The sequence below is a fragment of the Fundulus heteroclitus genome, chromosome 19, assembly GCF_011125445.2.
Source record: "Fundulus heteroclitus isolate FHET01 chromosome 19, MU-UCD_Fhet_4.1, whole genome shotgun sequence".
NCBI lineage: Eukaryota > Metazoa > Chordata > Actinopteri > Cyprinodontiformes > Fundulidae > Fundulus > Fundulus heteroclitus.
Genome location: NC_046379.1, coordinates 17,129,152 through 17,141,510, shown reverse-complemented (window position 1 = coordinate 17,141,510; position 12,359 = coordinate 17,129,152).

Below are 12,359 nucleotides of genomic sequence, written 5' to 3'. Positions count from 1 at the left end.
GTGTTTTTGTTTGTCTTGTACTGTTCCTGTGGTCTAAAAGCAAAATAATAAAATGTTCAATTAAAAAAAAAAAAAAAACAAGTTCCACCGAAAAGTCTGCAACCCTATATTTTTCCAGCTGTGCGTGGTGGTGCAGTGCTAGCCCTGTTGTCGCACAACGACAAAGTCTTGGGTTATTGCGCATTGCGCGTTTGCTTCATCCGTCTCTGTGCAACCGATGACTTGCAACCTGTCCAGGGTGGACCCCACTTCCTCTCACCCATTGCCCACTGGAGATGGGCACCAGCACGCTCTCAGCAACCCTGATTAAACAGGAATAGAAACTGAGTCCACGGATCTTTTTTTTTTTTTTTTTAAAACCTAAAAAAAAAAAATCTGTTAAACCGGCTTTTTACTTTGGTCATCTCAAAATATATCTTCCAATCTAGCATGAATGGGTTGTCCCCAACACCTGTTTATGTGAAATTGCTCAGAGTGAAAGTGGAAGCAAGCTGAAAATCTTTCCAGTTTGTATGAGTAAGTACCAAGAGTAGTGATGCTATATTTACCAGCTGCAGCTTGAATAAACACTGGGTGCACATGATCATTTTCTGCCAAGTGCAACACGCTCTGAGCTACGGCGGTAAAAACTGTTTCAATGAACAAAACCTCTCACGTTACGGCTCTAAAACTGAAAGGAGAAACCAAAGCTCGGATTAAAACAGATAGGCTATAGAGATAATTTATCAGGTTTAAGGCAGTTTGGTTTCAGTATCCCTGGGTGAGGCTGGGCACCTCGATCAAAAGTAAGAAACGTAGGCTGGGCTGCAGCATTGGCATTTCGGTTTCGATAATCATCATGCTGGTAGGAGAATAAACTCGGAATTCAGTTTCATATTACTCATCTTCTGGCTAAGAGCTCTTGTGTTTTGCTGTAAAGGGTAGTGAATTCATTTTTAAAACTCCCCGCATGTCTGAACTAAGAGTAAAAGCTTTAACTTTACTCCTTATTTTGTAATTTCTCTCAGTTTTGCACACATGATGTGTTGCCCAACATTTTGATTATAATGTTATCAAGAACATATTGCATTTCCCTAAATCAGTCATTTTTAATCCATCACATTACTGCGGGAATTACATAATCTGCATGTTGCCAGAGGGAAAATTCCTCCCGACCTACATTTTAGACAGACTGAGACTGACAACAATGTAGGTAAAACCAATACTTGGAATGTGAGTTCCAAGAAAGGGTGAAAAACACAAGCTCTATTATATATACACATAAACCTAAAGGTGGATTCAAAGAAAAAGCAAATGCTAATTCGCAAAAAGTTGTAGGCTTCATAGGGACTGAGCTGAATGGATGTGGAACAACAAAAAGTAACAAGACAATGGAATATGAATTTTTCAGCATGATTCAGCAAAAATAAAATAGTTAGGGAGAGAGTTTGAACCTCACTCCGTTGAATTATGTGTAGTCCACACAAGCTCATCATATTTGACTTCCCACATGCAAAGAACTGTTTCTGAGCAAGTCGCTTCAATATATTCTTGCTGGACCTTTACGATCTAGTCAAAACAACATATAATTACTTGCCGGTGGCATCATGGAATCTCCAAAATGTCGTTTTGTTTTTTGATGTTTTTTGTGTGCGTCAGAAGTGACGAGCTCACAATATGTTTTTTTAAGGATCCCTGTCAATGTCATATTTCTCTTATTTTTGCTGTAAACATTTTTGCTATCACTAAAATTGGGAAAACTTTAAAACAAAACGTAATTAGCTGTAACTTTAAATAATGCTTAATATGTTAAAATATGTAGTGTGAGTCTCTTTTTCATCAATAGAATAAATGCCAGGGCAATCGACTGATTTTATTATATATATATATATATATATATATATATATATATATATATATATATATATATATATATATATATATATATATACTACTGGTCAAAGGTTTTAGAACACCCAAATTTTTCAAATTTTTTCTTTTTTTTTATTGAACATTACTCAGCTTAATGTCTCATTGCACTCTAAAATGAAAGCATTGTACAAATAAGCAATTGGAGTTAAACATGGAATCCGTTTATTGGACAAAATGTATTCTAAACTTTCAATTGATCAAAGTAGCCACCTTTGTCAGATATAACAGCAGAACACACTGAACAGCCTTCTTTCTACAATAAATATCAACTATTCCTCCCAAAGTTCCTCCCAAACGTGTTGCAGAAGTTCCCATAAATGTGCAGCACTTGTACGCTGCTTTATTTTCGCTCTTCTGTCCAGTTCATCCCAAACCAGCTCAATTGGGTTTAAGTCTGGAGACTATGGCCACTCCGTGTTTTCAAGCTTAATATCTTGTTCTTTTTTCCTGACCTATTGTTGGTAAACTACCAATTCCTAATATGAATTAACCTCTTTAAGACATGGTCTTTACATGTCAAACTAACTGACTGCTAGTATTTGAGTGTAATTCACCACCAGAGATACCATCAATGTCCCTTTATATCTTCCATGTAAAGCCTTTTGAAACTTCTGCTCCATCTGAACTGTCAGTGGCGCCTCTGAAGCCAGAACACAGTGATTGTGTTACACGGTTGCAGAGAAGCAGCACTCGGACACAAGATCTCCCTTGTTGCACGGGACAAAGAGTAATTGTCAGCTAAAAAGTTTCTCTATTCCTGGGAATATTATCAGTACCATGTAATGAACTTACTTGAGTTTATCGAGACTCACTTCAAAGAAATGGTTCTTTTTTTTCAGGAATAAAGGATTTGCACATGAAACGAACTAGTTCTGCAGCTTAGTTCCACTCTTCATAATGCAGTTCATAGAAACCTTAAATCAATATTGCTCTACCTACCTAGTTTTAGGAAAATGCGAACAAGTGAAGGAACAGCAATGACAAAGCAGATTTGGACTTAAATGTGACTGCAGAGCATAAACCCATCACACTTCATGTTCTGTCTTGTCATTAACTTAACACCCATTTTGCAATAAAAAGGACAAAAGGTGGCTGTATTTGTGGCATTGTGCAAAGAAGTTAAAAAATACAAATGACAATGACTCCTTTGTCAAAGGTGGAGTCTGAAATAATGTTAATCAGAGAAAGATTTGGAGGGATTTGCATTTTTGTCCTGTTAGAACTCTAGTAAGCTATTTAAGGAATACCTTCAAGCACATCACTGGACAAGCTTAAGCTTGACAACCTGAAATTCTTCAGCACTGAGAAAGTATGAGCAAATAATCATTCTGGGAAATCTTAGTCAAGTGTTACAAGGTACTTCCCTTTATGCTTTAAATCAACATCTAAACGTTCCAATCTAAAGTTTCCTAGGTGTTTGCTCTTAATTGAAGGAGCATCGAGACTGTTATCAGCAGCAGGTTCTACAGCAAAGCTCTGTGATGGTATGAAGTTTCACAGCCCTACAGGTAATGGCAACATGAATGCAGAAAAGTACAGCAGAGATTTTGGAGCAATGTATGCTGCTTTCAAAACCAAATGTTTTCAAGGGATTTTTATGCATTTTTGCAGAAATTTCCATTCTGGACATGTTCATAAACTAAACATATACAAAACTAAATAACTTAACATGCAAGTTCTGTCCACTGTCACAACATGCCCAGTCAGGAAGGATTGCTGCAAAGTCACAGACTGGATGTAATCGACTAGGTTTTGTTAAATGAAAAACGTTTTAATATTTTGAATAATAAATTGAACCTGATTGAATAACTTAATAGGATTGAATTGCAATGTGTGCAATTGACATTTAATCTGCCTATATGATTTGATTGAATATATTTAGTAATGTATTCTATTTTCTGTATTTAAATTGCTTTGAGCTAACGTTTTTTTCTATTTTTTTAATCAATGCTATAAAAATAAACCGAATTAAAACTGAACTCCAGATCCATAATCGAGAAGGAACAGGGTACAAGTACTGGAGATACGCATCTGCATTCTGGTCCACTAATCTGAAATGTGTGAATTTAAAAACCCAAAATGTGACAAAAATCTAGCACCTTAAGATGTGTTTGCAGGAAGAATGTAAAAAGGCTACATTTGAAATTTCTCCTCAAGCTCAATATTAAAATTGAGCTTTTCAGACAACTTACATTAATCAATAATCAATGTCAGATATCAGGGTAAATATACTGGCAAGTTTATTTAGAGGAAAATGTTGTTTATCTCATTTCTATTTAAGTTCAAATGATTTAATTGAATTGGAATAGAAAATTGTGTTTAATGTTTACCAATTACTTTGTTATGTGGTACTTGGTTGTTTGTTTGAAGTATGTCTGAAATTGATTTATTTATTATTATTTGTTAAATTTGTCAATTGTCTGAAATAAATTCCTTTCATTCATTCATTCTTTCAAAATGTCTTAACAGACAAAAGATCTCAGACCCAGGTAAATAGAACATCCACACGTTGTTCTATTTAACCACACATTTCTCAATTTGCACCATACTAGCTGAGACACTTAAAAAATGTGGTCAAAATCTGAGCATATTCACAGATTACTCTTCCTCAATTTACACTTAAAGTAAATATAGGATTTATATTTACTGGTCATCCAGGTTTTACAGTTGGAAACTCATGAAGACTGACAATGAACAAATTAACTGACCAATTGTGCAGGTTTCCTGCAGCGAGAGGCCTGGGGTGGTGGGGGGGAGGGAGGGGGGTGCAGAAGATAAAAACACAGCACCAACATCATGTAAAACAATGGGACAGGGAAGCATATCTTTAGTGTTTCACATGGTCAAACCACTGTACACACCTACATTTGCTAAAAATATCCAATCACAAAGGGATGGCATTTTGCATTATACAACAAGCAGGAAGAACACTCTATAAACAGACATTTCGTTGATGGGGAAATAAGTTTTGGAGTTTGGGGATATGGATTTTTCTTTTTTTTCTTTTTAAACAAAGGCATTATTTTCACAATTCTTGTTTTATTGTTTAGATAACAGAGCGTGTCATGTGACTTCCTGATTGGAACATGTGAGCAGTCTCACTGGTCTTACAAGACAGTTTGGCAGGAGCTGCCAATAAGGAAAACTCTAATTGACTCTGGAGTATGGTTTTGCAATGCAGTTACACTTGAAGTGCTTTTATAAATCTGCTTAGCAAAAGAGCAGACACGCCCACTTTTTTTTTTTACTTCTCTGTTCCTAGAACACTTTTTACTATTCAATCTAAAAAGGTTGAAGGTGAATTCTCTGAAATGACCAGAAGAGCGCTTCCTGTTTATGACAGAAACGACTCTTGTATAAAATAAAAACAATCCGCTAATCTCGGTCAGAAAGCAAAAGATGTTCTGGGTTTTCAGCCTGGCAATATTTATCTGACAGTTCAAGTTCAAGTCTTTCCAAGATCTCCCAACAGATCATCCCGTCTTGGGAGAATGCCGGTCACAAAATAATACATGTGTTAATGCATCCATAGTGGCTAATCTGTTATCAGATGGGCCTGCTTCCGTTGTCTTATCTGGACTCCCAGAAAATACGGAAGTCGAAATCCCAACAGAGTTTTCGCAAGAGACCACCATCATGGTCCCTCAGCAGCCTTGTTGTGCCCTCGGAGTATCTCTGGACATCTGCTGGACTGCAACAACTAGAAGGGCAACATTTGGAAAAGACTAATTGCATTTAAGTATAAATAAACTTATGACACAGATGAAATATGGAAGGAAAATGTGACAGAAGGTTTTACCTTCTGGTTCCTGAACTGAAGTAAACAGTCAAGCTTTCTGGTTTAGCCAGGAGGCAAATGGTTGTTGCTTTGTGAACAGAGTGATCCTTTTTATCTGTTCACCAAGTGAGACAGTGCTTGGCTGAGTCAGCTTTTTTACAAGTGCCTACTTTTATAAGCACTTTTTTATGAACTAAATATACCACACTACATGCTGGATGGAAAAATGTCAAAATAATTTATTGTTATGATACTTAAAACCAGTTTCTTTTGAAGCTCTCTCCTTTAGCCTAAACAGGTTAATTTAGATTAACATTTGTATAATTTTATGGCAGTTCTAAAAATGTAAAATATTATCACAGACAGTATTTAAGACAATTGAAATTTTACATGTTTTGCATGAGATCAAAATTAATCACCAGTCATCGCAGACTAATTGGTGTTACTTCATGTGGGCTAAACCTCTAGCGTTTGATATTTCTTGTGCTTTCTCGTTGTTGGAATTTCAAGTCTGAAAAAGTCAAAAAGTCAAATCTTCAGGTTTCTTACCAGCCCTGATCTCAGAATCCAGTATGGCATTGAGAGTGAAAAGACGTGTTAAAACAGCACTAACAAATTTGCCTCCTTGCACTGAAAATGTGTTCCTTGTTTAAACAATTGTAGGCATAGTACTGTATGACATCTCAGTGTTTTGTAATTCCCCAGTAAAGAAAGGATTACTTGCTGTCCTAGAAATCACAAGAAGGTCAACTGATTGGAAGGATTGATTGTGTGCTTGAAAGTGTAATGGAGGTTGTAGGAATCCTACCAAAGAAGCATTGTTGGGTTTACTTATTCCTCCTTCAGTCTGTTGCATACATGCTAAATATTTTAATGGCTTTGGAAGATACGCTGCCCTAGATAAATAATCCTCCAGCATCATCTTCCGATTACTGAGGCCCCAACCTCTGAGACAGGCATTCTAACATGCAATGTCTCACGCACATGTTCGCAACTACTATAGTATTTACTGCAACTCAAATGTCACAGCTAAAAAAAACACAAAGAGTTCATTATCTCTGGCAACACTAAGCCAACACTCTACCAGCCCTGAAAAAAATCTTACTCACCTCTGAACGCTTGAAAGTAAAACTGAAACAGGTGGTACTACTATACAGTACTTTATGATTTATTAGACTAATTTCTATCTGACCAGTCGGGGTCATTTGTATTGAGTATTAAAATTCCGTTTCAAGATGGTCAGTTAATCCTTCTTTGTGAAAATGTAGCAGAATGAAAAATGTAACAAACCCTGTCCTGACGCAGAAAAATGCTCCGAATTCCACACCAGCGACCCCAATACACATGCACTATTCAAATGACAAACATACTTTAAAGATGCACCAGGGCTCGATGTTCTACAAAATCAATGCTGTTTCTTCACATTTTGGCTTGTGTGAAATGCATTTTTCACTTCAACATACACGGCACAATAGAACACAGTGCATCAGCAAATTAAAGGGATGTTATTATTACTATTATTATTTTTCCTTTACCTGGTTTGGTTTTTAACCTTATGGTTCACAGCCTACGCAACATTCTCGCAGAAAGCAATGGCTTCGTGCACATGTGATTCATTTGGAGTCTGGATCCAGAGGGTGAACATCTCCTGCTCCGACTACAACTTAGAGGAGCTTCCCCACATAGACGTACAAGTGGTTTGAAACAGGTGAGGGGACCACGGCAGCATCAAACTTTTGTTGAGGAGATTAAGAACGCCATTACTCCTGAGCAGTCTCAAGAGTAGTTGCTAGGTTTTTCACTGGTTGTCTTTTAAAACACGGTTTCTGCAGGCACTTACTTCATATTGTGAGATAGTTGCAAGTCGGCACACAGCACATACAGTACCTAGCGTAAAACATAATTGCATGAGAACTTGTTGCCTTATCATCTGAATGCATGAAATGATGTGGAATACATTACTGGCTTGACTACTAACTTGTATTGCTAATAGTAATTACCCTGGCACCCTATGCACAGCAGATCCCACTGACTTGAAACTGGAAAACGAATCGTTCAGATCCGACTTCTGACTTCTGAGTAAAACAGAAAATGAGATGGCCATGCAAGAGTGAGTAATTGTAATTTCATTTGACAAGAAGGGTTGGATTTAGAACTCTGTGGGAATAACACCAGAGTTCAGGATGTTTGGAGAGACGCACAGCTGGATACATCAGGAATCAAGTTGAGACCTTAGTGCTCAACCAACAGGACAGCGTCCGTGCACATGTGGAATGCAGCAGCTATGATTGTTGTGGTTTAGTAAAAAACGAGATCAAAAGGCAAGTGGATGAATAATTTATACGAAATGAAAGATTGCTGTTCCAAATTGACTGATGAGATGAAACTTTTTCTCGTAACTTCCTGAAAATAAAAAAAACCCGGAAACGAAACAGAAAGAAAACTGTCAGCCTGGACAGGAAAAACGCGTGGTTAAACCCATACACCCTTATGAAGAAACTGGCTAGGGGTCAGTTATATCAAGCAGAACAGAAACTAAAGGAAATAGTCACACCTAAAAATGGCGTCGGAAAAGAAACCTAAAATCTCTGTGAGACAATGACAGAAACAAAAACTAAAAGAAGGTGAACTGGAACTCAAACTATGATTACAAAACTATGATAACAAATCAACAACCATCACATGAGGATAAACAAAACTGAAGATACTGAGACAGTCAAATGCCTGTACAGTGAAAAGGAGCAACCGTATTAGCTCAACCTGGTTATACTAATAGACTGATGTCCTTCTCCAGTAGAAAACCTATTGTTGTTGTGCGGAGCATGTGTATTTCTCTTCCTCATGCGGGGGTATAACAGATGCTGCAGGTTGACTGGTGCAACTCGTCAAGTGCCAATCAAGACCTGGATAAAGGGGAGCGGTTCCTGAAGACAAGCGTCCGGTGGTTAACTCACATAGAGTGGTAAACAGGCCTTTTTGTGCACACCTTGAAGAACCTTGATTCAGCTGTTACTCACCACTCCCTGGCTTCAACTCATAGATTCCATGCCCTGCCTCTTCTGGATTCCCCCCTGCTGTTGTCCTCCTCCGTCGTGGTTTCCTGTGATCTCAATTCCTGGGAAAGCCTCACCTTCGCCAGTCCAACGTTGTACTGCAAGGAAAAACATTACCAACTACACTGTTGCCGCCAACCTCTGCTTTGAGACACACTTACCTCCTCCTTGGACTACCGGACCGTCACCCCCTGCCACACTTTCCAACAAATCTGTTGAACTTTCTCCAGTGTATTTGACTATAGCTGCTTATGAGTCTCCGCCAACCATGACAATTGTAGCATACTGGACCTTTAAAGAAGGTCCAGTATGCTACAATAGTTATGAAATTCCACCCCCTCCCCCCTTTTAGCTTGTAGTTTTACCCAGTTGGCTTGCCGTATTGTAGCATAACAATCAAAATATAAAAATGTATCTGGAATTTGTTAGACAAGCTCCGATGCTATTTAAAAATTAAGTGGGAACTAACTGTGCAGTTTGGGCCTATTTAGACGGAATAATGATCTGACTCCCATTCACATTGGGTGGGTATGTCTGTTCATCTTCGTCAAGCTAAAATGCTAATTTCCATTTGTACGACTATAGTGGGAGAAATTTACATTGGATCATTCAATTGAAAATCATCTAAAATAGGGCAAAATCTGCCTAAATGGTGTTGAAATGACATGAAATATATGCTGTTATGAAATGTATATAGGTTAAAGTGAATGTTGTGCACTAAAAATAGATTTTATGTACATGCAAATCTTAACATGTGTCAAAACACATTTTGCAGCATAAATTGGGAAACTATACCAAATCCTTTTAATGCTTCCTTTCTACAATGTGCTGGATACGTGAGTCTGATCTGGGAGCATTGCATTACAGGTTTGAAGTTGTTTGACCAAGTCCAGTCCCCCCCCATGCGAAGCACCGCTTGCTTTGTGAATGAGATGCGTTCCTGCAGTTTTGAGCACTCGACATGGGGATCAGCCAGCAGTCCAATCATTCCTGGGATTCTCTTTTCTGTCAGGAATCTCTGTGATGTTGGATGTGCAGCTCTCTTCATTCCAGTTTGTTCCTATCTGGAATTTGCTTTCAAGTGCAGCGCATGCAGCCAGTCCTAATGATAACTCCCCTATCAACACAAAGTCTTATTTTGTTGTTAATATTCCTTGTATATTTAACTTTAAAAGTATTGTAAATAAGTGTTTTTAACCTAATTTTCTGGTTAAATATACATATTTTCTTATTTCTTCATCAGATGAAACAAAAATTATAATAAAAATGCATTTATTAATGGAAACAAGGATTTGTTAATATGTTTGTATAATTAACAACAGTTTTCTTTCTTTTTTTCCCTAAAGGGAAGAAAAGGTGACAAAAATAGAGTAGAGGAAAAAGAGAGTGCAAGATACATAATCGGAGTCTATATATATATATATATATATATATATATATATATATATATATATATAATTTTTCTGAACGCTTGTTTCCACTATAAAAAAAAGCAACACATGAAGGAAGGTGTTTTGTTCAGATGAAGCCAAAATTAAACTCTTGGCTGTTGGTAGCATCATACTGTGGGGATGCGATTCTTTGACATTGTTGGAAAGTAAGAAACTATTAGAATAGAAGTTGGACAGGTTTTAAACCATATGTAACTAGCACTGTCAATAAATTTGTAGTTTGCTGGTTTACTGGGTTGCAAAGTATTTTAAAACACTAAAGCAACAATAAGTTTTCTAATTAAACATCTCTCTCTCTCTCGTGTGTTAGAAAAATTTGGTAGAAAGAAAGAAAGAGAGGATTCTCTTAGTTAAGAACTTTTCTACTCCATAATATCTGTGGCATGTTTAGAGAACAGGTTAACATTAGAACCTCCGCAGAGCTGCCAACCTGCTTACCACTTCAGCTCTTTTTTTTTCACCGCTCTGATATCGTGTCCCATCTCCAGAAATGTAGTGCTTTGCCAAAGATTCCACTCAGCATGTGAAAGCATGCAACTGTTACTCTCGTTTTTCATTTTCAATCCCCTCACAGCAAAATGTTCCTTCTGATCAAAGGTTAGCCGCACACAGCAAATACAGTACATAACAAAATGACCTCTACCCGTTTAATTTTGATTTTATTTGGTTGGGATTAATTGACTAATGCAACAGATAACATAGTTGTGTAATGGAAGAAAACTAAAACACGCATGTCTCTGCCAACAATGGGCACTGAAAGACTAAAATCCCTGCCCATCGTTTTCTTTGCAGCTTAATTTCAGCTCAGTCTCATTTAATAGAGAGCATCTGTAAACATCAGTTTGGATCTCTTGTCCCAAATTCTATATTAGATTAGAATAGTGCAAAATGTTGCACCCAGCATTGTGCATGTAGTCAAAATGTTCACTTTTGCTTTCATCTTGCCAGAGCACTTTATTTCACATTTCTTTGCTGTGTTCTCTACGTGACTTGTTGCAAGCTGCAAACTGAACTTCCTCTCTTTCTTCTTGTCACTTTTTCATGAAGGTCAGATTTTTGGACATGGATTTGTATGACTAAAAGTTGCCCTGTCAGCAGATTCGCCCAGCTGAACTATGAACCGTGCCTTGCTAGGTTTGCGGTTGGGCCATACTCTCTCAGTATTTGTTCGCTAACAAACCTCTGAGGTCTTCACAGGACAGCTGGTTGTACTGGATTTAATTTAGTGGGGTGAAAACAAAGACTTGTCAGATGTAAAAATAATAATAATAATTAAAAAATAAATATATATATATCCTTTATCAGACTTGCTCCAATTCACACTTATCTGCTACTTTCTCTTCTGTTGAGTAAAGCTCCAATAAAATACATTTTAGTTTCAGTTTGTAAAAAAGATATGAAAACCTACAAGGTTTATAAATACTTCTGCCAGGACCTGTGTAAATGTGTGCAACTATCTAAAGATTAACAGAGTTCCAACATAACTTGTGCTTACCTGAGCATAAAAAAAGGTTTTTAACTGCTGTAGGGAAATAGACTACTAATCAACATTTAATTTTCTATTGCCATGCATGCTGAGTCTCAAAGTAGCCCTTTTAAAATCCCACAGCACCCGTGACTGTGTAGCACAAAACACAAATACTATTTTAGAAAGCTGAACTTTATCGTCCTCTTTGAAGTTCTTGAATTCCACTTGTTTACCAATCCACATTTCTGGTTCTTTTATTTCATCCACGAAAAGTGTTAAATGTGTTAAATTTAGCACCTCATCATAACAGTGTGTGTTCTCAGCTGCTTGTCTTTCAGCAACTCATTCAGGCCAGGCTGATGCACACCAGGGGACCAGCACGCTTTCCAAACAACGAGCCACCCATAACGCTCAACATGCCAGACAGGTTCTTGAAGTTCTGCTCCTGCATTTCCAAGGATCCTTCTCTGAGGTGTAATTCTTTGAAATGTCAACCGTTAAAGCCTCCAGAAGTCACGAACTTTCACCTAATTAAAATGAACAAATGGAAATGGGAACACTTCACTAAATTTAAACCTCTTCTGACTCCTCACTACAGCTAACATCTAAAAGCAACCCTCAGGATAATTTGCTAAAAGTCTGTAACAAAGAGATGTGGAGGAGTAATTGTCTACATTATTGAAGAAGTTGTATTTTTC